This window comes from Aplidium turbinatum, chromosome 9, assembly GCF_918807975.1.
Source record: "Aplidium turbinatum chromosome 9, kaAplTurb1.1, whole genome shotgun sequence".
Lineage (NCBI taxonomy): Eukaryota > Metazoa > Chordata > Ascidiacea > Aplousobranchia > Polyclinidae > Aplidium > Aplidium turbinatum.
In genome coordinates, this window is record NC_137480.1 from 8,041,560 (window position 1) to 8,066,711 (window position 25,152).

The 25,152-nt window shown below is 37.0% G+C and overlaps 1 non-coding gene across 1 annotated transcript; it reads left to right on the forward strand.

Moving 5' to 3' along the window:
- The first annotated feature begins 19,616 nt into the window (after positions 1 to 19,616).
- On the forward strand, positions 19,617 to 19,690 carry Trnai-aau (transfer RNA isoleucine (anticodon AAU)). Its single transcript has one exon. It is a non-coding gene; the product is annotated as a tRNA-Ile (tRNA).
- The last annotated feature ends 5,462 nt before the right edge of the window (positions 19,691 to 25,152 follow it).

Below are 25,152 nucleotides of genomic sequence, written 5' to 3' on the forward strand. Positions count from 1 at the left end.
CTTTCTGAGAGCTGTGTTTGTCGTAAAGCAGCTAATTTTTTTTCATGAATTTTCTTTGTTTTATTGTTTGAAGAATGTTGCGTTTTAGTGGAGTAGTGCAGTAAATCTTGGACATGGCCTGACTTTAGCTTGCTCTTCAAAAAGTCATAAAGTTGATTATAAAATGATTTTTTCTTCTTAATTTGAATGTGACATTCCGTTATGCGCAATTTTAAAAATTCAAAACCGTGTTTGGACGCTAATCGAAAACCACGAGATGTGCGAATAGGTGGAGAAAACTGTAGACTTTTAGGAAGAATTCTTTAAACACGGTTTTGAATTTTTAAAATTGCGCATAACGGAATGTCACATTCAAATTAAGAAGAAAAAATCATTTTATAATAAACTTTATGACTTTTTGAAGAGCAAGCTAAAGTCAAGCCATGTCCAAGATTTACTGCACTACTCCACTAAAACGCAACATTCTTCAAACAATAAAACATAGAAAATTCATGAAAAAAAGTTAGCTGCTTTACGACAAACACAGCTCTCAGAAAGAAATGATACATCATCGTTGACAAACCGATGGGTGAAAAATCTAAGCCAGAAAGAACTCACTAAACCTCAAATCAAAGTGTTGAAAAAAGGTCTCAATTTTGCCATTTCTCCCAAGTCAATTCCTAAATTAGATATTGTAGCGGCAACAGAAAAAGGATACAGAGGAGTAAATGACGCAGCTGGTGTTGCAATCGCCAGATCAAAGATTACTCAAATTCTGAATACGGCAAGACCCCCACCACCTAACCTTCTTCCAGAAGAAATGACAGCTTTAAAAGAACTGAAATCTGACAGCTCCATCAAAATAATGAAAGCCGATAAAGGGAACGCAACGGTAATTATGGACAGTTCTGAGTATCATAACAAACTCTCTGAACTTTTAAATGACAATACTACATATAAAATTTTAAGACGTAGACCTAATCCTATTGCATGTATTGAAAAATCTGTAAACAAACTAGTGTGGCGATTTGCAACTCAACGAAAAATCACCATGCCAGTTTATCATCGTCTTAAGTGTAATAAGAGTGTAACTCCGAAAATCTATGGATTGCCCAAAATTCATAAAAACCACACCCCTCTTCGACCTATCGTTTCCTTTATCGGTTCGCCTACTTATAATTTATCGAAATTTTTAATTGATATTTTATCGCCATTGTTGAACCAAGAATACACTGTAAAAAATTCATTTGAGTTTGTACAATTAATCAAAAACACCTCTATTGATTACAATAATTGCTTTGTTCCTTTTGATGTTGTGAGCTTATTTACTTCCGCTCCTCTCAAAGAATGTTTGCAGATTATCTCTCAATTACTTTCGCAAGATAAGTCTTTACACGAACGCACTAAACTTTCTATCAATGACGTCACAGAAGCTTTGAAATTGTCTTTTGAGTCTACTGTATTTTGTTATAATAACGTTCTTTATCGTCAAATTTATGGTACGCCGATGGGTTCTTGCATTTCCCCGGTCGTGGCTAACATTTTCATGGAATACATTGAGCGCACTGCCATCACTTCATTCCATACACCACCGCAACTTTGGGTGAGATATGTAGATGACACTTTTTGCATTATAAAAAAGTCTGCGGTCAACCAATTTCATCAACATTTGAATAGCATATCTTCTTCAATTCAATTCACAACAGAACATGAAAAAAAACAACTCCATATCATTTTTAGACGTCTCAGTTATTCGTCACAATGCCACAATCACGTTGACCACTACAATTTTCAAAAAACCCACACACACTGACAGATATTTAAATTTTAATTCACACCATCCCAAACATCAAAAACTTACTGTAGCTAAAACTTTGTATGACCGCATTGACACACATGTCGCAGATCCGCATGAACGTTCACGACAGAACAAAGCATTACACAATACTTTACGCCTCAATGGATTTCCAAGAAAGCATGCTTGCCAACGACAACCTAAAAGTTTAGTACCCCCATCTACCCAGTATAAGTCTTTTGTTTCTTTACCTTATGTTAAGGGAGTTTCTGAAAAAATTCGGCGTATCTTAAATGAAATTGGTGTAAAAGTCGCTTTGAAACCTTTCTTGACAATAAGTAAATTTTTGCCATCTTTAAAAGACCCCTTGAATCAAAGCGAAATCTCAGGTTTAGTGTACCAAGTTTCTTGTGGTGATTGCAATTTAATTTATGTTGGCCAAACAAAACGAGATCTCAAATCTCGCATTAATGAACACAAAAGAGCTTTCAAATATCAACGCCCTGAACATTCTGCTCCTTGCATGCATGCCATAACTTCAGATCATAAAATAACTTGGAGCAATTCTAAAATTCTAAAAGTTGAAAGTGATTATAAAAAGCGAATGTTTTCTGAAAGTTGGTTCATCAATCAAAAGCCTCATATAATGAATCGCAATGATGGCATCTCTTTTCCCGCTATCTACAAAAAGCTATTGTAAGTGCTGATTTGACGTTTTTTTAAATTGGTTTCATGCTGATTGTAAAACTGTGCAGTAGTGCGTACAAAACTCGATTCATGACTCATGCCGTTCACTCTCCTATCTTGTTGTTATTTAAGTTTCTTGTTGATCGCAATTAAGTCCCCCTTTTTTCTAACTTGATTCAAACTTTGCGCGCGATAAGTTTTTGTCCAGAAGTTGAATTTTCATTTTGCATGTTTAGTTGTTTTCAGCAATATGTCCTGTGTTTTGCCATGCTAGACAGGTAGTCACTACCTGGTCTAGCCCCCTGAAGAAGTCAGTCGTGTCTGATTGACGAAACGTCGGAATAAAAGCAGATTGTCACTGTATACATCTTGTGATAGTTTAGCTTAATTTGCACCAGTAGAACATCTCATATCATTTAATTTAATGCCTGGTGAACAGCCTCATTCAATTTTCAGCAAGGTTGTATGAAACATCATGTAGCCTAGTTGCAGGCCGTAACCAGACATTTTCAAGGGGAGGTTCCCAAATCCAAAAATATGGACCTTTTGATAACACATTCTTCTTTGCGTGTCTCCAAGCAAGCAATCAAAACATAGGAAGTGTCAGTAGATAATATATAGACCAACAAACAAAACAAACTTCAAATTGTCAACATTACAAAAACAAAATAAATAAATAGGCTGCAACCATTTTCACATTAACAATAGCACATCTACAGGGGCGCCGGAAGCGGGGGGGCAGATGCCCTTTTAAGGTCATGTAAGCTACTGCACATTTTGCAAAATATCAATTTCTGCTATTCGCTTGTAGCCTAAATTGTCTACGATATGCGAGGTTCTAAACCAGGGATCCGCAAATAGTGGGTTGCGACCCAAATTTGGGTCGCAAAAGGGTTTAAACTTATTATAAATATAACTTGTATGTCAAAAATAAATACAATCATATACTCTTTGACGTACTGAACTACTGAGTTTCGTCTTTCCACCTAAAACATCGGGAAGCTGATCGTGAGCTACATATTCAGAACAATGGTAAACCTCTGTCCTTCTGCCCCGAACCAAAATATCTTGGGGTGACACTAGACAGATCGCTCACATACCGCCACCATTTAGTGTCACTGCGCGAGAAACTGACATACCGCGCTGCGCTACTCAAGCGCCTGGCAGACTCCAGCTGACACTTCGCGTATAGCAGCCTTAGCCCTTGTCCACTCTTCATCAGAGTACTGTGCACCTGTTTGGTGCTACAGTGCTCACTGCCACAACATCGACACAGCCATAAATAGCGCCTTGCGCGCAGTGACCAGATGCCTGCATCCCACAGCATTGGACAACCTCCCCATTCTCGCTGGCATCCAACCCGCTGATCTTCGTCGTGAAGAAGCCACTTTGTCTCTCAGTCGACGGCACTGGAGCCTAACCATCTTCTCCACCACAAGCTCTCTACTCTCCAAACGAGCACCCCGTCGACTGAAATCAAGACACCCATTCATGCCAGCCGCTCAACTTCTGATCAACGAAGCTGATGAACAAAACATCTCTGCGGCTACTTGGGCAGACCATAGGGTTGCCAGATGTTCACTATTTTAGTGAACAAATCACTATTTTAAGAAAATGTTCACTGTAAACTATTTTGCTAATAGTGATAGTGAACATGTTCACTATTTTGACAATTAATTTTTGTCTACAATTCTGTCAATATATTTTAGCCAATAGCCATGGATTGACCAGTGACTATACACTTCTGCTGCTTAGAGAGTAAAAGCACATGAGTCTGGTGCTTTGAGGAAAAACCCCTAATATGCTACCCCAGTGTAATTTCGCCAAAGCCAGGCTTGGCCAGCACGAAGTCCAACAGTGGAGTGTACACTGTAGTGTACAGCCTAGGTAGCTGACAAACTGAAAGCCACTAGCCTGAGCAACTAACAGCCTAGAAGTTTGGCCATTTAACTGTTTGTTTATAGACTGTGTAGGCCAGCTACTCAATCATGTGTGATGTGGCTAATAAGTTAAGATCATCGCTGGAAAAGTGGACTAACTTCTTTCAGAAAGAAACTGCACCTAAATTGTTAAAATTTGTCCAGTATGCAATGTCTCCCTGTATCTAATGCCAATGTTGAGAGAATTTTTAGTGTTATGGGTAACATATGGACAGATGAGCGAAACCAGTGGCGTACCAAGGGGGGAGGGTTGGGGGTCACAACCCCCCCCCCCCCCCCCCCTTTGTCACGCGTGTGACATAATGATATTGAGAATGATGCTTTCAATCTCTATGCCTCAAAACAAAGTTTGCCTAATTTTAAACGAAACTGCATTAAAAGAACGAGTTTTGCCAATACCAAACATTTAAATATCTCAGCTGGGAATGAGCAACAAGAAAACATAGAGACTTAGCTTTATTACCAAAAAATGCCCAAGAAAACGTGATCTTATCCTTTTGATATGCCACCGGGCAGCACCATTTTAGAGGAATATTTATACCCATATTTTTTGTTGAAAATGCTCTCAGAATGCACCAAATTCAAAGTAATTTTTCAAAATTTTCTGGGAGAGGTCATCCAGACCCCCCGCCCGACGGCCGTCGAAACCCCCCCTTTCAAAATTCCTGGCTACGCCACTGAGCGAAACCGTTTAGCTGTTTATTCTGTTAAAAGTGAATTGTGTGTATTCTTTAACAGACCTTTTAGCTACCTTAGCCTACTTAGAATTTAAAGAACAAATTTCTGCAAACAAACCTTTATTGAAGGCAGCAGTCGCATGAAAAGTATGTTAAGTAAACTAAGTTACATAAGCAAGTAGGAGTGTTCTAATTAGCGCTTCTAATCGTGGGCAGTGTTGTACGCGTCATTGAAATAATTTGACGGCGTCAGCGTCAGCGCGAATTGCCTAAAAACTTTACGGCGTAAAGGACTGCGTAAGCTCTTGAAGAAATTGACAGCGTCAGCGCTAATTTCTAGCGCTATTTTTTGTCAGCGTCTCATAAAACGGAAATATTTCAACCAAGTTCAGGCTAACAATAGCTATAAATAAAGAGCAGATATTATGTTTTGAGACTGTATTGTAATTAGCTGCTCAGCCTATTAGTTATTTCCTTGCAGAAAAACAAGCATTTCAAAACGTTGTCTGACAATCTGCTGCGTTTGGGACGCATATTCAGGGGCGCCGAAGCGATTTTTGACTGGAGGGGGCAGGAGTATGAAAAAAGGGCACTTTTGTTGCTGAAAAGCCAATTTGTTTTTAAGTTTTAAGATAAGATATAGCGATAATGCTCATCTATCAGCTCATTATCGAGTAATGATACAAGTGTCCGCTATACAAACAACAATGGCACGGAAGGGCATCATGCTATTTTATAATGATGTAATATAACTTACTGTAATGGAGAATTTTGTGTCGTGAATATTATTTTGAGGCAAAAATAGAGCATTATAATTCGCTAAAAGCGAATAGCATAAATTGTTATATTGCAAAGTGTGCAGTCGCTTACATGACCTTAAAAGGGCACCATTTCCCCCTCTTCACTCCCCATCCAAAAATTTGAGGGCAGGAGGGCATCCGCTCCCCCCCCACGCTTCCGGCGCCCCTACGCATATTGTCCTTTCCAAGTGAAAACATGCGTTCCACAGCAGCACTGGTTGGTATTGGTGTGTTGTATTTCAAAAACAAGTTGAAAACGTTTAGTCGGAAAGGTATCACTGTTCCAAGCGTGCTGTGATAGTTTAGCATGTATAAATCTTTTAGCGAGGTCCACTGCACCAACATCGCTCTTTTCAGGGGCATAGAGCTCTTGAAATAAAAGTATATTCAACGTCCGCGATGCCATTCATGGATTTTTCGCTTTCTGTCTCTGATCCCTTGTTCTCAATACATGGGTGATCACCATTTGGCGAACTTCTTCCGCGTGTATTCCAGGGAGCCATTCCAACCAACGCCAAAGCCGGTAATTCGGATGAGTCGCGCTGGCCAGAATATATTGTGAAACTCATATTGTGAAACGAGATTTTCCATGAAAACAAAAAATGACGCTTAGCGCTTGACGCTTAAAATCGACAAAATAGTTGACGGCGCTATCACTTCCGTCAACTGAAAAATGAATTGACGGCGCTAGCCTCAGCGTCAACAAAAAGTTGACGCCGTCAAATGACGCCGTCAAATTGACGGCGTCAACGTACAACACTGATCGTGGGTCTCTTTTCTTGCCATTTTAGCATCGATTCTTTTTTGCGAGAACTGAGAGAGAAGGCAACGAACTGTAATTTCAATGACACAGATCGAATGCTCAGAGATAAAATTGTTTTCTCTGTCAATGACAAGTTGCAACAAATTTTGCTTCGTGAGGAACGGTTGACCTTAGAAAAGACAATTCAAGTATGCCAAGCTTTTGAAATGACCAACAAAAATGTAATTGAACTGCAAAGATCTACCACATTAGTGAATAAAGTGGTCACGACTGGTAGAAATACTGGTAAACAGTACAAGTCGAATGAAAGACAATGGCAAAAAAGACCATCGGACAAAACCGATTTATATGTCGACAATTGCAAATTTTGCGGCAAGCGTCACAAACGAGGCGCTCAATTTTGCCCCGCCTACGGCAAAACATGCCATTTGTGTCACAATCGAAACCATTTCCAAGAAAAGTGCTTATCGCGAAAACACGTACACGAGACCAGGCAAGAATCACTGTACCATGACGACAAAGATAGCGGTGATGACAGCGATGCGTATCTCCATTCGGTTTTAGACAAAAGCAGAGACACACTCACAGCGCTTTTAGAAATCAATGACTGTCAAGTCCGTTTCCAAATAGACACTGGCGCACAGGTCAATACTATTTGTCAGCGCTATGTTCGCAAAAACCAAGTCAAGCCAACACACAAAAACTTGGTCATGTGGAACAAAACGAATGTCAAACCTATTGGCGAAACGGTGCTAAGTGTGACAAATCCCAAAACACTGAGCGTGCATGATGTAACCTTTATTGTTGTAAAAAATGATTTCAATTGCTTGTTAGGTTTATCAACGGTAAAAGAGCTTAACTTAATAACTATTAACAGTGGTTGTTTTCTTGCAAATGTAAATGCTACTAACGATTTGGGTGATTTAGGAACTGTATCTTTAACGCTTGATTCAAGTGTGAAACCTCGAGTGTTACCGTCGAGAAAAATCCCTATTTCACTGCAAACTAGAGTAAAAAATGAACTTGATAATTTGAGTGATCAAGGCATTATTTCTCCTGTGAATGAACCGTCCGAGTGGGTCAGCCAAATGGCAGTAGTTGAAAAATCTAATGGTGATTTACGTATATGCATAGACCCACAACCCTTGAACAAAGCACTCTTGCGTGAACATTACCAATTACCCACTGTTGATGACATATTGCCCCAGTTGAATGGTGCCAAAGTGTTCAGCAAACTAGATGTGAAACAAGCATTTTGGCATTTGAAGCTCGATGAGGAATCGAGCAAACTGACCACCATGATTACACCCTATGGGCGCTATAAGTGGAACAGACTCCCCTTTGGCCTTAAAGTGAGCAGCGAATTTTTTCAAAAGCATCTCACTTGTGCTTTAAGCGGTCTAAACGGGGTGTTGGCAGTTGCTGATGACATCATTGTTTTTGGCTGTGGAGATTCCCAGCTAGCCGCCGAAGCAGATCACGAAAGTAATTTGCTGAAGTTGCGTGAACGATGTGAAGAGCAGCAAATTAAACTAAATGATGACAAGGCCGTGATCAAGACATCCGAAATAAAGTTCATGGGGCACCTCATTTCCAAAAATGGCATAGAACCCGACCCCAGCAAAGTAGAGGCGATCAAAAACATGCCATCACCCTCCGATGTTTCGGGAATCAAACGATTTTGCGGCATGGTGCAATACCTGGCTCGATTTATGCCAAACTTAGCAGATGAGTTAGAGCCACTACGAAAACTCACCCGCAAAGGGGTGGAGTGGAATTGGGCTGATGATTGCGAGAACGCGATGAAACAAGTCCGAGCAAAGATCAGCACAGCCCCAGTGTTGACTTTCTACAACCCACAAGATGATTTGACATTGCAGGTCGACAGCAGCAAAGATGGCGTCGGGGCTGTCTTACTACAAAATGGCAAACCAATCGAATATGCCTCGCGTGGGCTAACTGTTTCGGAAAGAAAGTGGGCCCAAATTGAAAAGGAAACACTTTCTGTTGTGTACGGACTCGAACGATTTGACCAGTACACGTATGGACGAAAGGTGTTCGTGGTCAATGACCATCGACCGATTGAGACAATTCTAAAAAAGCCCCTTAGCCAAGCCCCACGACGTTTACAAGCTTTGATCATGCGATTGAATCGCTACTCTATTGACTTCAAGTACGTCCCAGGAAGCTCGCTTGTGATAGCTGATACTTTAAGCCGAGCTTACCCCGAATTGAATGACACCCAACAACCTATCACCCGTGTCATGGCTATTTCATCATTTAATGACATACCCGACAAAAACTTGCAACTAATTAAAGATGCCATGTTGCAAGACCAAGAGGCGAAAGACCTCTTAGCAAATATTCAAAACGGATGGCCGCTTGACAAAAATGAGCTCACCGATAATGTTAAGCCGTATTTTTCATTGCGTGACACTTTAAGTTGTGATAACGGTTTGGTGTTGAAAGGTGAACGTATTTTTGTGCCTAAAATGTGTCGTAGTCTTTTTAAAAATCACTTGCACCGAGCTCATCTTGGTTACGCCAGCATGATGCGCAGAGCGCGAGAAACCATTTTTTGGCTGGGTATGGCCAAGGAAATCAGCCAAATTGCTGATAGCTGCATCATTTGTCAGGAGCTCAAACCAAGTAACCAAAAAGAGTCTTTAAAACAGCACGATGAAGGCTCATATCCTTGGGAAAAGTGCGGTGTTGACATATTTGAAGTGAATGGTAAAAGTTTTCTTGTCGTTGTGGATTATTTTTCAAATTTTTTTGAAATTGACCTTTTGACCCAAACTACCAGTATGCAAGTTATTTGTTGTATCAAAAAGCATTTCGCACGATATGGAATTCCCAAAATAATTGTATCTGATTGTGGTTCGCAATTTTTATCTTGTGAATTTAAACGTTTCTGCAAAAAGTGGAGCATTTCACACGTTACTTCCTCACCTGGCCATCAAAGGGAAAACGGGAAAGCCGAAGCTGCGGTGAAATCAGCGAAGCACCTCCTTCGCACAACAACCCGAAACCATGAAGACCAATATTTGGCCCTTTTAGAACTCAGAAACACCCCGAGACAAGATGTTAATATCAGCCCGGCAGAGATCGTATTTGGAAGACAGACCCGTTCCGTTTTGCCCACTGTTATTAAAAGCACTCCAACGAAAAGATTCCACCCCGAACGCAGAGAAACTCGACGTGAAACCGTACTCCGCCACTATAACAAAACAGCTAAAAACCTACCCCCTCTACTCCCAGGTGACCCCATATTTTTCCAATCCCCAGAAAAAAGTGAATGGCGGAAAGGCGAAGTTGTCAAACGCACTGGCTCCCGCACATACATTACCCGATCTTCAAATGGCAGAACGTACACACGAAACCGGGTACATTTACGAAAGGACCGAAATCAGAGGTCCCCCCGCTCCCATTCCTACGACGACACGTTAATGCCTTTTTCTTCACCTAGCCCTTGCAGCCCCAGCCCAAACAGCAGTGAAACAAACGAACAAAATAATTCTGGCCCAGTGGGAAGACCCACACGAACCCACCGCCTACCAATTAGATTACGCGAATATGTTGTTTACTGAATTGTTATCGTGTTTACAATTATACTGCCGTCAAGGGTACCCAAATTACCGTTATAAAGAAATTTTGTTAAATAGGGGGATGTTGATGAGTGATCCGCTTTTACACGAATCAATGTGATTTTACTTTGTACTTCGCGTGGTCAAATTGCCTTTCTCATTATTCTTATCGAGTGTAGACTGTATATAGCTGTGAATACAATTTGCTATGTTAAGAGTATGTTGTGGTCCTTGGCTCCCTATTAAGCAGGTTAACAACACCAATTACCTGGATTCAACCTGTGACAAGTAGAGCACTATAGCCTACAGTACTTGCTAAAGAAGACCAAAAAAGTAAAATTTTATTAAATTTCATCTGTGGTATCACTTGTGAACCAAATTGTTGTGTCAGACAACATCACATAATTGCAACAATTTTTTGCATATTATTTATGCAATAATTCTTTACATATTTGGGCGTGGTTGCACTCATTTAGGCGTGTGGCATGCGTTAGAGGGTGCAATTGCGCGTATTTTGGGCTTTGGCATGTGTTTGAGACAGTGGCGTAGCCAAGAAGGGGGTTTTGGGGGGTTACAACCCCCCTTTGGCACGCGTGTGACGTCACTATATTGAGAATGATGCTTTCAGTCTCTATATCTTTAAAACAAAGTTTGCCTAATTTTAAACCAAACTGCATTAAAAGAGCGAGTTTTACCAATACGAAACATTCAAATACGGTATCTCAGCCAGAAATTAGCAACAAGAAAACATAGAGACATAGCTCTATTACCGAAAAATGCCCAAGAAAACATGATCTTATCCTTTTGCTATGCCACCAGACAGCACCATTTTACAGGAATACTTATACCCACATTTTTGTTGAAAATGCTCTCAGAATGCACCAAATTCAAAGTCGTTTTTCAAAATTTTCTGGGGGAGACCCCCCGCCACTGGGTGTCGCCTTTGGCGAAGACGCCGGCGGGCTTCGCCCGCCGGCCGTTAACCCCCCTCCCTTTCACAATTCCTAGCTACGCCACTGCTTTAAGAACTTTGAGGATGCGGTCGCGCGCTTTCAAAATGTTCACTATTTTGAGGAAAAAAATCTGGCAACCCTAGCAGACCATCTATTGAGTTCTGAACGGAAGTCAAGTACCGTAACTTATTTCCAGACTCCATTCGTTCATTTCCTACGCCGACACATGCTCCATAGGCCTGACACTACAAACTAGTTGAAACGGCATGCCTTTATTCCTAACGATTTGGTCACCCGATACTGATAGGCAGGACCTTGTTTGTAATAGGCTACAAACCCCATTTTTGCATGGGTAGGCCTACCAATATGGAAACATTTTTTAATATAGCCTATCTCCGAAACGAGGTACGTTTTAGACCGTCGCTTGAGAAGTAGTTGATACACATTTCCGCGATTGGTTTTCTTGATTACCGTACTTACCATTATTCTATTATTACCATATGGGTTAGGAATAAGTTGTCGCAATTTGTGGCATAAAAACGATGTTAGGAAGTGTATTATTGTTATTGATCGTTTAAAGCCGATGTAGGCCTAAAACCGCGATTTACTTACTTTGGATACTTGATAATAGGCTACTTCAATCTTGCAAAAATAAGTCATCGTATTAATTAGTCAATTATTATCATTCTATATAATACCTCATAAAGGCAAGTTGGCCATGGTGCATGGTGGCCAACGTAAGGCCTACCCACCCACAATATGGGCCAACTTCCCTGCATGGCAACCATATTGTAAAAACCAAAATTCATGTCAAAGTATCGAGCTTCTAACAACGGTTTCACCGTCAAAGTGAGCCTTAAGAACCACTCTAGCGCTGCACTCACTAACCTTTCTTACATAGTAAGAAAAAACTCACTCGACATCTAAAAAATTCTAAAATCCAAAAATTTTAAAAATCATAATTTTTCATACAAAAATCGTGCTCACATGTTTATACTGCTTGCTAGAGCCTCCCCACCTGGTGATAAGGTAGTTTCAACAGCACTTTCTCAGTATGCGTACGAAACGTAACAATAACTATTGTAGTTAAAAAATTATTTAGAGTTGTTCCCGACAATTTTCACCAAATCAAACGTCATATAAAAACCGTTATGGTCTACTTAACCTAGCTGGCATCTTACGTCATGGAAATTGCTAGAAAATGTCCAAATATTGCACCATCGGTCGTAAGACCTGATGAAATATTGCATTAGCCGCTTGAACACCTGTTTGAATGACTTCATAATTGTCTTTCATTATTGCGTCACAGTTACTGTGTACGTGCATTTGAGATATCGCAAATTATTCTAGTCATTCGTAAAATTGTTTGTTGGAAGTCAGTCGCAAGTTTAACTGTTTGCTTGGTGCTTGCTAGCTGGACAAATTTTCCGTCTTTTATCTAAGTAATCTGTTCTGTAGTGACAAGTTTTAGTGGTGTACGGCGTTGCATCCAATTTCGACAGCTTTGAGGCTATTTTTACAGAAATACAATTTTGAATAGACGTTTCGAAGGAGTGTTTCTTTTTCGGTCATTACATACAGACGAACGGATCCGGGAACTTTATGTTACAATTTTCCCACGAAGAGATTATGGTTTACCGCTGTGACCAAGAGTGGGCCAACTTGCCTATTGGGCCAACTTACCTGAGTCTCCCCTATCTCTGGGTTGAACGGTTCATTAAACCAAATTAAACTGTAGGCTAAACCGTCTTCAACTGAAGGTAGAGCAGGGCTGCATAAGAAACGATACTGAAACTTAACTAACATTGTAGCTGCGCCGGCTTAAAAAAAAACTTGGAAAGCAGTCACAGTTCAGATTTGCAAGCGCATTGCTCAGAACATTTCAAGCACAACACATAGGCTACTGATTGGTGCAATGCGACATAACCTTCACCAGAAGGGGAACGCAAACGGAAAGTAAGATTATGTGTAGATTCCGATGTTCCGACGGCAAAATTGTGATTGGTTGCTCAATTGCATTTCAAGCTCCACAACAGCAGTAGACTAAACATAGACAGCAATGGAGCTACAAAGCCCATGAAACGGTTTCGGGTGGTCCAAAATCACGATGTTGCGCGGGTAGATCTAACCTACTTACTAAACAACAATCTATCTTTTGCTTGAGTAAACGTTTTTTCCTTTTCTTTTAGATAAGTCACAATATCTGTACACACCTTTCCACAGTGATTGTCTACCAAAGTGGTGCTCCTTCCACAACACTTGTTCGAAATGTTTGTGGTGACGTACTTGTATTTAATATGATTGTGATATGCTAACTGTAAGCTATCAAACAAAATCTAAGACACTGTAAAATATATACCAAAGAGCATTTGTCAAGAAAAACTAGAATATACTATAATAGAAAACTACTTTAACATATTCTATGTAATTTTTAATAGGTATAATATGATATATATATATATATATATAATAAAAAATATAATAGAGAGGTATAATTTTATAGGATAATCTAGTTATAATATGTTTTTCTGCAAATACTCTTTGGTATATATTTTACAGTGTCTTAGATTTTGTTTGATAGCTTACAGTTAGCATATCACAATCATATTAAATACAAGTACGTCACCACAAACATTTCGAACAAGTGTTGTGGAAGGAGCACCACTTTGGTAGACAATCACTGTGGAAAGGTGTGTACAGATATTGTGACTTATCTAAAAGAAAAGGAAAAAACGTTTACTCAAGCAAAAGATAGATTGTTGTTGTGTAACAGACAGTGATCATCAAAACTGAGTGATTTAACAATTTTGCATCTGTGTTTAGTGAAAAGTATTACGTAGATATACATTTTTTTTTTCTATTTGTTTCTAGGTTCAAACACAATTTTATGATATTTTGTACATGTCTTAAAAAATCGTTTGACGTTATTTTGAAAATGTTACACAAAATTAAAGCTTTACCTTTGGATTTATATCTGAAAAACACACGAGTGGCGGTAAAATACCATGAATATGTAAAAACAGAAAGACTAGTTGGTAAACTTATTACGTTTTGAGCCAATAAGATCAGAGAAAGACTAAAGAAGAGGAGTTTGGAAGAGATTAAAGCCGTTGTACTGTAAGATTAATTGAAGATAAAGAGGATGAATCTACTGTCTGGAAGTAATAATTAGTACCAAGTGTATATGTCGGAATTACATAGACTAACCACAAACCAGTGTATTCTAAGTGAGATAAGGTAATAAAGATGAAGCACCAGGAACATGTGACCAAAAGACAGTTCAAGAGGAACTAAACAATAAGTTTAGATGTAGGGGTAAGATAAAAGAGTTAAATGAAACATGGAAATCTTTACTAAAATATGGAAACTATTAAAATATACGGTCTTCACAAGCAATCTGTTTGAGATGAGGATAAGCATAAAAGCGGAAAATTGTTCAAATAACATATTTTTAAGAAATAAACATTACACAACATACGACAAAAGAAAGTCTGAGGAGCTGATTCAATGGTGAAAAGACAATAGAAATAGTTGCGGATAATGATAAACAAATCTTTGCTTAATGGGTCTGTTGAATAAATTGGCGTCATTGGTTTGCAGTTGTTAAAAGTAATCATCACGCGTAAATGCTATGGTACTATGTATTCAAGTAGAACGTTCAAGTAATTTTTTTATGTTTAAACGTAAGTTGATGGTAAACAAACCGGTAAAGTCGATTACAGACCAAACAATTGTTAAAATCTACGAACACAAAGTTTTTTGATGTTGTGAAACAAAATTATTGCAACTGGTTTGGCTCGTGGTGATAAACGTGGATCATTTAATAAAGCATCATCATGTGTTTTCAAGCATATTTTCATCAAAACCGGTTTAGACCTGTTCAAAAGTTACCATGAAATGCATCAGACTGCTTGATTTTTGTTTAGATCTTGTAAAACACTTAAAGTTACACAAGAGGCGGAGATATTAACAAAAATTTACCAAACAATATCACAATGAAAAAAAAAAAAAAAAATCGTACTTTTACGTGATGTAAATAAATAAACATTTTTGCCACAAAATCAATTTGAAACGATATTGTAATCGATTTAAAATAAACCGCTAATTTCATATAAATCGTGTTCAGACTTGTTTTAAAAAAATGGGTTATGTCGATTCTAAACGAATGGATGGCGTTATATGGTTGGAAATAATTAATACTTTTGGTATTTCTGTATACAAACAAGTAAAATGTTATTCGTTATATGTGTTTAACTTTGATTCAGTTTCAAAATTGACATTTTGTAGGCACAAAATTATCGCAAATCACGAAGGTTACATCATTCTAACTTGAGTTTCTTTATTTTTATCCACCGTTTTTATTATAAGTAAACTCGTGATAAGTAGATTGTAGCTAGAAAACACGTAAAAACCTAATAAGTTGTTGCAAAAGTGTTGCTAAAACCTGATTGTTTGTCAGAAAATAGTAAAATAGATCAAAGGTAAAGCGATTTTTCATCTATTTATGTCGGAATCTGAGCAAACAAAAGGGACTTATTGGCAAATTTTTAGATGTCTATGTTTTTTATGTGAAAAAGTGAATCTTGTTGTGATTAAGAAAAACCACAACCGTGTGTACAAGCAACTGACGTGAGGTTAAGAAACAAAACAAACAGAATTAAGTGCTAAACATTAACCCAAAAATCGAAATACTAGATGTGGGATTTCGATCCCACGCGGACTTTAGTTCATTGGTTCTTAAGATCAACACCTTAACTTAGTGTTCAGTACGCATGACCAAACTAAAAATTGTTATATTACGTCTGTTTTAAACAACATAAAACAGTTTATTGCAATTTCATTTAAAAAATGTTTTGACTGTGATAAAACAAAGACGTTTAAAGTCATAATTCAACTGTGAAAACTCGTGATCATGAAATTATGTGCTATAGCAGGTGCCTAAGCTTTTCAAACAGGAGATGCTAGCAGTTTATTAAAGGGTGTCATCCAATTAAGGGAAGCGATTAAGTTGTAAGATCCACTTCGTTAGACGAATTTGATAGGAATTAAGGAACTATGGGTTCGTTTTTATACAAATCAATCAGTGTAACAGATAAATTTTGAAGTTTGGATGTAATACAAGACAATGTATTAGGACTGGTATAAAATAATCTTTTGTTTCCGAGATCTGCTTGTGTGCTTTCACCCAGCAATGAATTGAAGTGAAAAAATTTAGTTGTGGATTGATACTCATAGAAAGTTGTTGGCTTAAATGTACCTACCTCACTGAAATTAGGTTATAAGTAGATGTGGAAAAATCATTACATAAAGTTAGAGGCATATAGAACGTATAAAACAATGGGTTACTAGAAAAACATCTTTCAATGTGATAAAATAGTTTGGTATATTTGTTAGAGGTTACATATTAGGTAAGATATAATTACAAAACAGTTTAAGCACTGAGCGTTATAAAACTGAAGAACCCTAACGAAACAGCAACCTGTCATGAAAGTTCATAAAACAACATTGATTAGTTACTTATGCAAGTCAACAAGGAAACTAAAGTGAATCTTAAGTTATAACTAAAGTGAATCTTGTGTTATAAACTTATAAACTACCAACCCTTGAATGGTAAATTTACGTCAATACTACAAAATTTTTACCCGTCAAAGCATTTCATCAAAACAATGCAACTCCGTGACTTCTTCTGTTTCTTAAACAATCTTGTGGAGTGGTTCTGGAGTTTGTAAAATGCAACGCATATGAAGCCTACCAAAGACGTTTTTAATAAAACAGCATTAAGACTGATTTATGCAATACAACTTACCACCATTCAAAAATAATGTGTTGTTATTTCAAAACAGTTAGTTATAGGTAATTATTATCTTTACAGATGAATTGTACTTATGGAATAGGAAGAATATACATAAGTAATCTCTAAATCGCTAAGAATGAATGTGAAATTAAATTGTAGTTGTAGCAGGTAGAAAATATAAATCACTAAAGTAATATGCTTCATAAAACTAGGCTACTAGTATAAAATTTTATCATCTACAAAGTAAACCATGCGTGTGTTTAACAAAAATAACAGGGGTTGAAAATGTGAAAAAAAAATACTTGTGACCATAGTATAAACAAGACACTAATCCGTTTTAAAAATGTAAGCGTGGGATCGATCACGGATCCAACAGCTCAACAACAAAACCTTCAGAACCGAATGGAGGTGAAACCCTAAGTAAACAGTGTTGTCATTTAAAAGTCTCATGAGACACATCCAAAGTGTTTTGTGATTTTTAGATTAAGATTATAAAAACAATTTAAGAGTTTGCAAATCATAAGTGTGCTTTAAGTTGTTGGAAATACGCTTTAAGTTGCTGGGAGTAAGCTTATGGTTGCTGGAAATACTTTATCTTAAAAAAAAAGAGTAAATAAGCGGATGTATTATTCTTGAGAGAAATAAAAAAAATTACTTCAACAAACTGTACACTAAAACTTTTTAAAACATTAACACGATAACAATTTTAAGAAATTAAAAATGTTAGTTCTGTAACTTACAAAACTGAAAAAAAAAATAATTTTAATAAATCATAAACTTTTCATTGCAAAAACCAACAACTAAAAAATACTTTTAACAAACTACAAACTTTTAAGTTCCATAATTTAAAACTGAAAACAAAATTATTTCAACAAACTGTAAACTAAAACTTTTTTAAAACATTAGCACGAAAAAAAAATAAGAAATTAAAAATGTTAGTTCTGCAACTTACAAAACTAAAAAAAAAATAATTTTAATAAATCATAAAGTTTTATTCTAATAAGATACACACGAAAAATTAATTTAAATAAAAAAATAGTTAAGTTTTATTTTACAAACTAGAAAGTAGTTTTTACAAATCGTAAACTAAAAGTTTTATTCTAATAACATAAACATGAAAAATTATTTTAAATAAAAAAAAATAGTTAAGTTTTGTTTTACAAACTAAAAAGTAGTTTTGACAAATCGTAAACTAAAAGTTTTATTCTAATAACATAAACACGAAAATTAATCACAAACTCAACTTTTATTAAACTGAAAAATAGTTTTAACAAATCACAAACTTTTAATTGCACAAACCAACAACCAAAAATATTTTTAACAAGCTACAAACTTTCAGTTTGTATGATTGATAAATTAAAAAAAAAACATTAACTAACGAGATGCAAACTTTATGTTCCATAATTTACAACTGAAAATTAGTTTTAACAAACGTTTAAGTTCCATAATTTACAACTTAAAAAAATAGTTTTAACAAACTACAAACTTATAAGTTCCATAACTTACAAACTGAACATAAAAAAATAGTTTTAACAAATTATAATCTGAAAGTTTAACACATGAAAACATACACATGCAAAATTATGTTAAGTGACAAACTTAAGTTTTCTTTTACAAACTTAAAAAATATTTTCAACAAATTGCAATTTTATTTTTACAAGCTTAAAAAACTATAACAAAATATCACAAGTTTCTGTTGTATAATTTGTAACGTTAAAATCTGTGTTTGGAGATTTGTTTGTATGTTTTTATCAGCAGGTGTCATTACGTGTTGCAAAATTTGTAACGTTAAAATCTGTGTTTGGATATTTGTTTGTGTGTTTTTATCAGCAGGTGTCATTACGTGTTGCAAAATTTGTGCTCTCATTCTGCTGGAGTTTGTATTTTTTTATGCTTGTCTTGAGGTAACAATTTGTGATGTAGATTGCGCTAGGTTTGTTGATTTTTTTCCAGTCCTCAGATTGTAGAAGTATACGTTGCAACAATTTGTTCTATAGCTGTTCATTTGGGTGTTCTCGTTGTTAAAAAGAAATGTTGATTGTTTAGCTGGTATTAGCATCATCTAAAATAAAAGTGTAAAATTTATTCCTGCATGATAAGCCTAAAGTTATGTTGTTTTGACCAAGCTATTACTCCAGGCTAGTTACATTTATCAAACCTTACCATAAAGTTTTAGCTGAAGCCGCTGTTACAGCGAAACGAAGACCTGGTGAAATAAAGGTTTACTGAAACCAACATTAACTGAAAAGATGATAAAATGCAATATTTATTAGTGTTCAAGATGATTAAATGCAGTATTTATTAGTGTTCAAGATAATTAAATGCAGTATTTATTAAGTTTTTTCGGTCAAGTCATGGGTTTTGCCTTACAATGAACTAAAACAATTCCACTGATTAAAAGATTCATCAAAGTACAACGAAATGTTCAATCAACCTAAACATTCCAAACAACAGTGAAACCTCATATACCAATAAAATCACCAAAAGAGCCCACCAATCAATGACAAGTTATGAAACTCGAAAGATCCACTCCCCATAAGAATGCAACACAGTATTCGGAAAGACCTGGAATCGAACCAATAGACCTATTGTCCGTCAGCACATAGGTTTTATTAAACAACAAGATTTCCAGTAAAAAACTGGTCGGTTAGCTCAGTTGGTTAGAGCGTCGTGCTAATAACGCGAATGTCGCGGGTTCGATCCCCGTACTGACCATGTATTTTATTTTATTTTGATTTAAAAAGTCTTTGTATATTTCTTTCAGTAGAAGAAGTAGCTAAATGAAAAAAAAAATCTAGTTTCATTGGCGTTTGAACGAACTTCAGAATTTCCTCGAATTAGGCTATATTTTGTATCCAATTTAAGATGAGCTGTTCGCTATTGCAATCAGTGTCGGTCTGGCGGAGCAGCCTCCTTGTTTAACCATTTGTGATGACAGTGTCCATGTTTCTGCATTGTAGAGTAGCGTAGTCCATATATAACATTTCGCATTTCGCTTTGGAGTGTTGATGTTAATTTTTCGTGTTAAAATCAAATATAAGGATTATTAATAGGCCCTACATTTCCCGCAACTTAACAATAGATTATTTCCTGCAAAGATGAAAAATAATTAAAATCAGGTCATTTACAAACGCTCATACGTAATTTGAATGTAATCCGTTAAACCAAAACTGTTTTTCGTTCTAACCTTCTTTCTGCACTGATTCAACTTCTAATCAAAATCAACTTTTTAATACAAACCACTCAACTAAAACCGCTATTCTTTCAAAATCGCTATTCTTTCTAACCTTCTTGACGTTTTTATACCAATTCAACATCTAATTAAAATCAACTTTGGGGCTATGTTTCAGCTTTAATTATTCCATATCCAACTCAATATTAAACTCTGCTAACATATTTCAGTACAAATTATCACATCTAAACTTTACTAACATACTCTGACAATCTAACAACACAAGAAAAACTAGATAATGTTAACTGACTAAGAGTGCATTGTACCAGCTGCTTGCTAGGCTAGTTTATAAAAGTCTACTTCAGGAAGCAGGCTGAGTTCGTGCATCCACAACAAAACTGCTTATGATAGATAAATCTCTGTTAAGTGGACTTTAGACCTACTGGGTTATGAGAGTTTTACGCCTAACCACCACCAGCTGTGAAGAACAAAACGGTTTCATTAATATCACTCTTAACAGATTCGAAAAATAAGAAAGGTACACATTTCAAAAACAATTATTATTTATCAAATTTAAAAAAATACTTTCATAGAGTGATGTCACGCGCCGAAATCAGATGGTGATACCCTACCTGTGGTGATACCCGGGGATACCACTTCCGTCAATACCACTTCCGGTGATACCCTACCTATACCCTACCTGTGGTGATACCACATCCGGTGATACACGGGGCAATGGAACCACATGATTAACTACTAAGGCTGAGTTATAGTGATTGAATCACACAGTAGACCGACACATGTCCCATTGTAGACCTGGCACTACAAAGACAGGCGTGGCCGCGTGGATGGGTGCACCTCGACCGTCTTCGCACAGACGTCGGACTTTTCCGCTTAACCATGCACCAATGGGGAATAGCCTCTTCATACTCCTGTAGACGTGGTGCTGAGAAACAGACCGCAGACCACATCATCAACAATTGGAGCCTACCATCTTCAAGCCACCTAACGGAGTGAAAGGTCTATGCGTCTTAGATGACGAAACTAAAGACTGGCTGCTCTCTAGTAGCCTTCCAGTGTAGTCCCGGAACATCGTGAGTCTGGGGTGGTAAAAGAGGTTCGGCCCAAGAGGTTCGCACGACGAAGAAGAAGGCGAAGAAATATACGATAAGCCCAGGCATATGAAAAATAGTCCAACTGGCCTCAAGCATAAATTGGCTATAGCCTACCTTATAATTGTTTGAGTTTCGTTTTTAGCAGGATTATCGTTGTTTATTTCACAAGACCTGTGGATCACCGGAAGCTTCACTTTGTCAATCTCGGTGACCGGGCCGCGAAATTTTTTTCCCACGAGCTTTCTGTCTCATTGATTCTAGTCACACTAAAAGTAAGATTTTCTGAAAGTGTTTTGAAAGATTGGTTGATTCATATTGCGAAATAACTACTTGCCAGTGACGATCCGTAAGGGAAAGCAAGGAAAGCAGTGCTTACTTGAGCGAAAACTATGCAAAATAGTATAATGACTGAATTCTAGGCTTAACTTCTTATTATTTTTATCACGTCTATTTTAACTTGAAAAATACTGTGTTCGTGACTAGAATTACTCGTAACGCTTGTGAGTAGTCTAAGTCCTCACCAAACCGCATGTCTTGCCTATAAATGCCAATTAACGCAAACGCTCCTGTCAGAAACAATCACTGAGGCTCCAGGGAAATCAACTTCCCAAGTTGCTTTCCCCACGTCCAAAAACGCTTTCGTTTTATCCAATCCTCACTCGTTTTGCAAAACGTCACCGGCTGCTTAGCCAATCAGATGTGTTATGGTTAGAGTTGCTTTCCCAGTGACGTCAATGCGTACAATGGCTAGACTATCTCGTCAAACGCACAGAATGGTCTCTCGTCACGGTACACAGCACAGCATCATAAAGGCGAAAAGATTGTTGCTGTTTTTTGATGTCTCCTCGCCATGTAGCTTACTTTAGCCTACTAGCTTTCATAGTCATGCCTTTGCCATTTTTACAGCGTTGATATAACGTTACTTCGCCAATGAACGTTCAGGTGCGGATGCAATATTTAGTTCGTTAAGCTTCTATACGCAGGAGGCAAATTTATCCAGCTTTTTGTACAAATTGCTTGCGGTTGTAATGTTTTCAAACTTTTCCTAAGCTAAGTGTTAGTTTTTGGAGTGTAGGCCTAACTGAATATCTAAGAATGAACATTCATGACAAATTAAATATTTAGACAACTATTATTCCATGTCTAACACTGGATTTTGGTCCTGCAACGTTAAAATTAAGATTGTTCATGACTTCTAAACATTAAATAAATGTATGATCACGACATAGGCGAAGCACAATTTTAAAGATTTTTATTTTTGATTTGTTTTGAAAATGCTCTCAGAGCGCACCAAATTGGAAGTGTTTTTCAAAAATCTCTGGGGTAGGCCCCCCAGACCCCACGCTGGAAGTGTTGCCTTCGGCAACACGCCTTCGGGCTTCGCCTGACGGTTATACGCCCTTCGTGCCTACTACCTTGCTGCAGCATATTTCCAAGTTGCTTTCCCAACGGTTTAAGCCACCGAACGTCACTACTATATGCCAATGAAATTCTGCAATGATAATAAAATATAAGCTTTCCCTAACCCTACTTTTTTTGAATGGTTTTTGTGCAACGCAAAAATTAATTAAAAAAAACAAAAAACAAAAAACTTTGACAGGCGTCGAACCCTTGTAAAATTTTGCGACTGGGCCTACGTCAGGGATAGTTCAAAGCCTCTACAAGTATGCAAAACTGGCCGGATTAAGCTCTGCAAGAAGTTTTCCCAGTCCGAGAATAAAGATTCAAGCGCGCGCTCATGTTAGGCTACCTCTACGCGCTACTTTTGCTTTTGAAATGAAACCAGAATTCTTTATTAAAATTCTTTGTCAAAGTCAAAATACAACAGTATTTTCGAATTTAAAGTAAAAAAAAGAATAGTTTTAAGAGACTTTTGAAGGGAACACAAAAAAATAAAATCTCACTTTATGGAAGCATAGATGACTTATAAATAGACCACCGTCATTCTGGCAGAATAATTTTGCGCGATCCGCCTAAAAAAATGATCCGTAAAAAATTGCGCGGTAAACAATGCGATGAAAGCAGCAACATTCGGAAGCTGATAAAATCACTTCTCCTTACCACATCAAAGCAAATGTTATATTTTTTCCATAGCCAAATGAACAGTGAACACAGAAATTTAAATAAAAAACTCGACTTGTCAAAGATAAAGCAACTGCAATTGCGAAAAGTTAGACAAAAAATCGTATCTATTAAGACTGCGATATGGGATATGGCAAGAAAAGTAAGCATCACAAAAACGACTATAAAAATACTTTCCCGAAATATTTTTCGGAATTTTATTTTTGAATCGTGTTCAGACTTAAATTTCCTTTTCAGGGATGGCAAGCTCGTGGTGGGGCAGACGAAAGAAACGCAAGCAGAATGGTTTAAAAATGGGGTAAATGTCTTACAAATTTAAAAATAAATAGAGATTTTAACGTTTATAGACGCCTTCAATTAGGCGTCTATAAAAATATTTTCCCGAAATATTTTTCGGAATTTTATTTTTGAATCGTGTTCAGAATTAAATTTCCTTACCAGGGGTGGCAAGCTCGTGGTGGGGCAGACGAAGGAAACGCGAGCAGAATGGTTTAAAAATGGGGGAAATGTCTTACAAATTTAAAAATAAATAGAGTTTTTAACGTATATACACGCCTTCAATTAAGCGTCTATAAAAATATTTTCCCGAAATATTTTTCGGAATTTTATTTTTGAATCGTGTTCAGAATTAAATTTGCTTTCCAGGGATGGCAAACTCGTGGTGGGGCAGACGAAGGAAACGCAAGCAGAATGGTTTAAAAATGGGGGAAATGCCTTACGTACTTAAAAATAAATAGAGAATTTAACGTTTATAAACGCCTTCAATTAGGCGCCTATAAAAATATTTTCCCGAAATATTTTTCGGAATTTTATTTTTGAATCGTGTAAAGAATTAAATTTCCTTTCTAGGGATGGCAAGCTCGTGGTGGGGCAGACGAAGGAAACGCAAGCAGAATGGTTTAAAAATGGGGGAAGTGTCTTACGTATTTAAAAATAAATAGAGATTTTACGTTTATATACGCCTTCAATTAGGCGCCTATAAAAATATTTTCCCGAAATATTTTTCGGAATTTTATTTTTGAATCGTGTTCAGAATTAAATTTCCTTTCCAGGGATGGCAAGCTCGTGGTGGGGCAGACGAAGGAAACGCGAGCAGAATGGTTTAAAAATGGGGAAATGTCTTACGTATTTAAAAATAAATAGAGAATTTAACGTTTATAGACGCCTTCAATTAGGCGCCTATAAAAATATTTTCCCGAAATATTTTTCGGAATTTTATTTTTGAATCGTGTTTAGAATTAAATTTCCTTTCCAGGAATGGCAAGCTCGTGGTGGGGCAGACGAAGGAAACGCGAGCAGAATGGTTTAAAAATGGGGTAAATGTCTTACAAATTTAAAAATAAATAGAGATTTTAACGTTTTGACAAGCCTTCAATTAAGCGTTTATAAAAGATAGTTGAAAAATTGGAAATTACAGAAAATAATGGAAATGACCTGTACAAAAATAAGTTCCTTGTGTTACATTTGTTGATTAAGTTCTGTACTGTTGTAAGGTTTTGCCACCGCACCTTTGAGGCAACCTTATGCGGTCGTTAGGTTTTTTGTTAACGCAGGACCTGTCGCCAGTAGCCATATTACACCTGCCTATACAGCACATCTTGAGTAGTGCAAAAAAATTGTGCAGAATAGTTAATGCTTCATCAATATTAAACTTTTCAGAATTTGACAAAATGAAGTGTAAATTGAAGAGATCCTAATTTGAAACCATAAATTTCTCTAGAAAGCGATTATCGGCTATACATTTCGAATGGGTATTTTTTTAAGTTTTAATAGATTACTGCATCTACAATGATTTGATTTAGAAATCA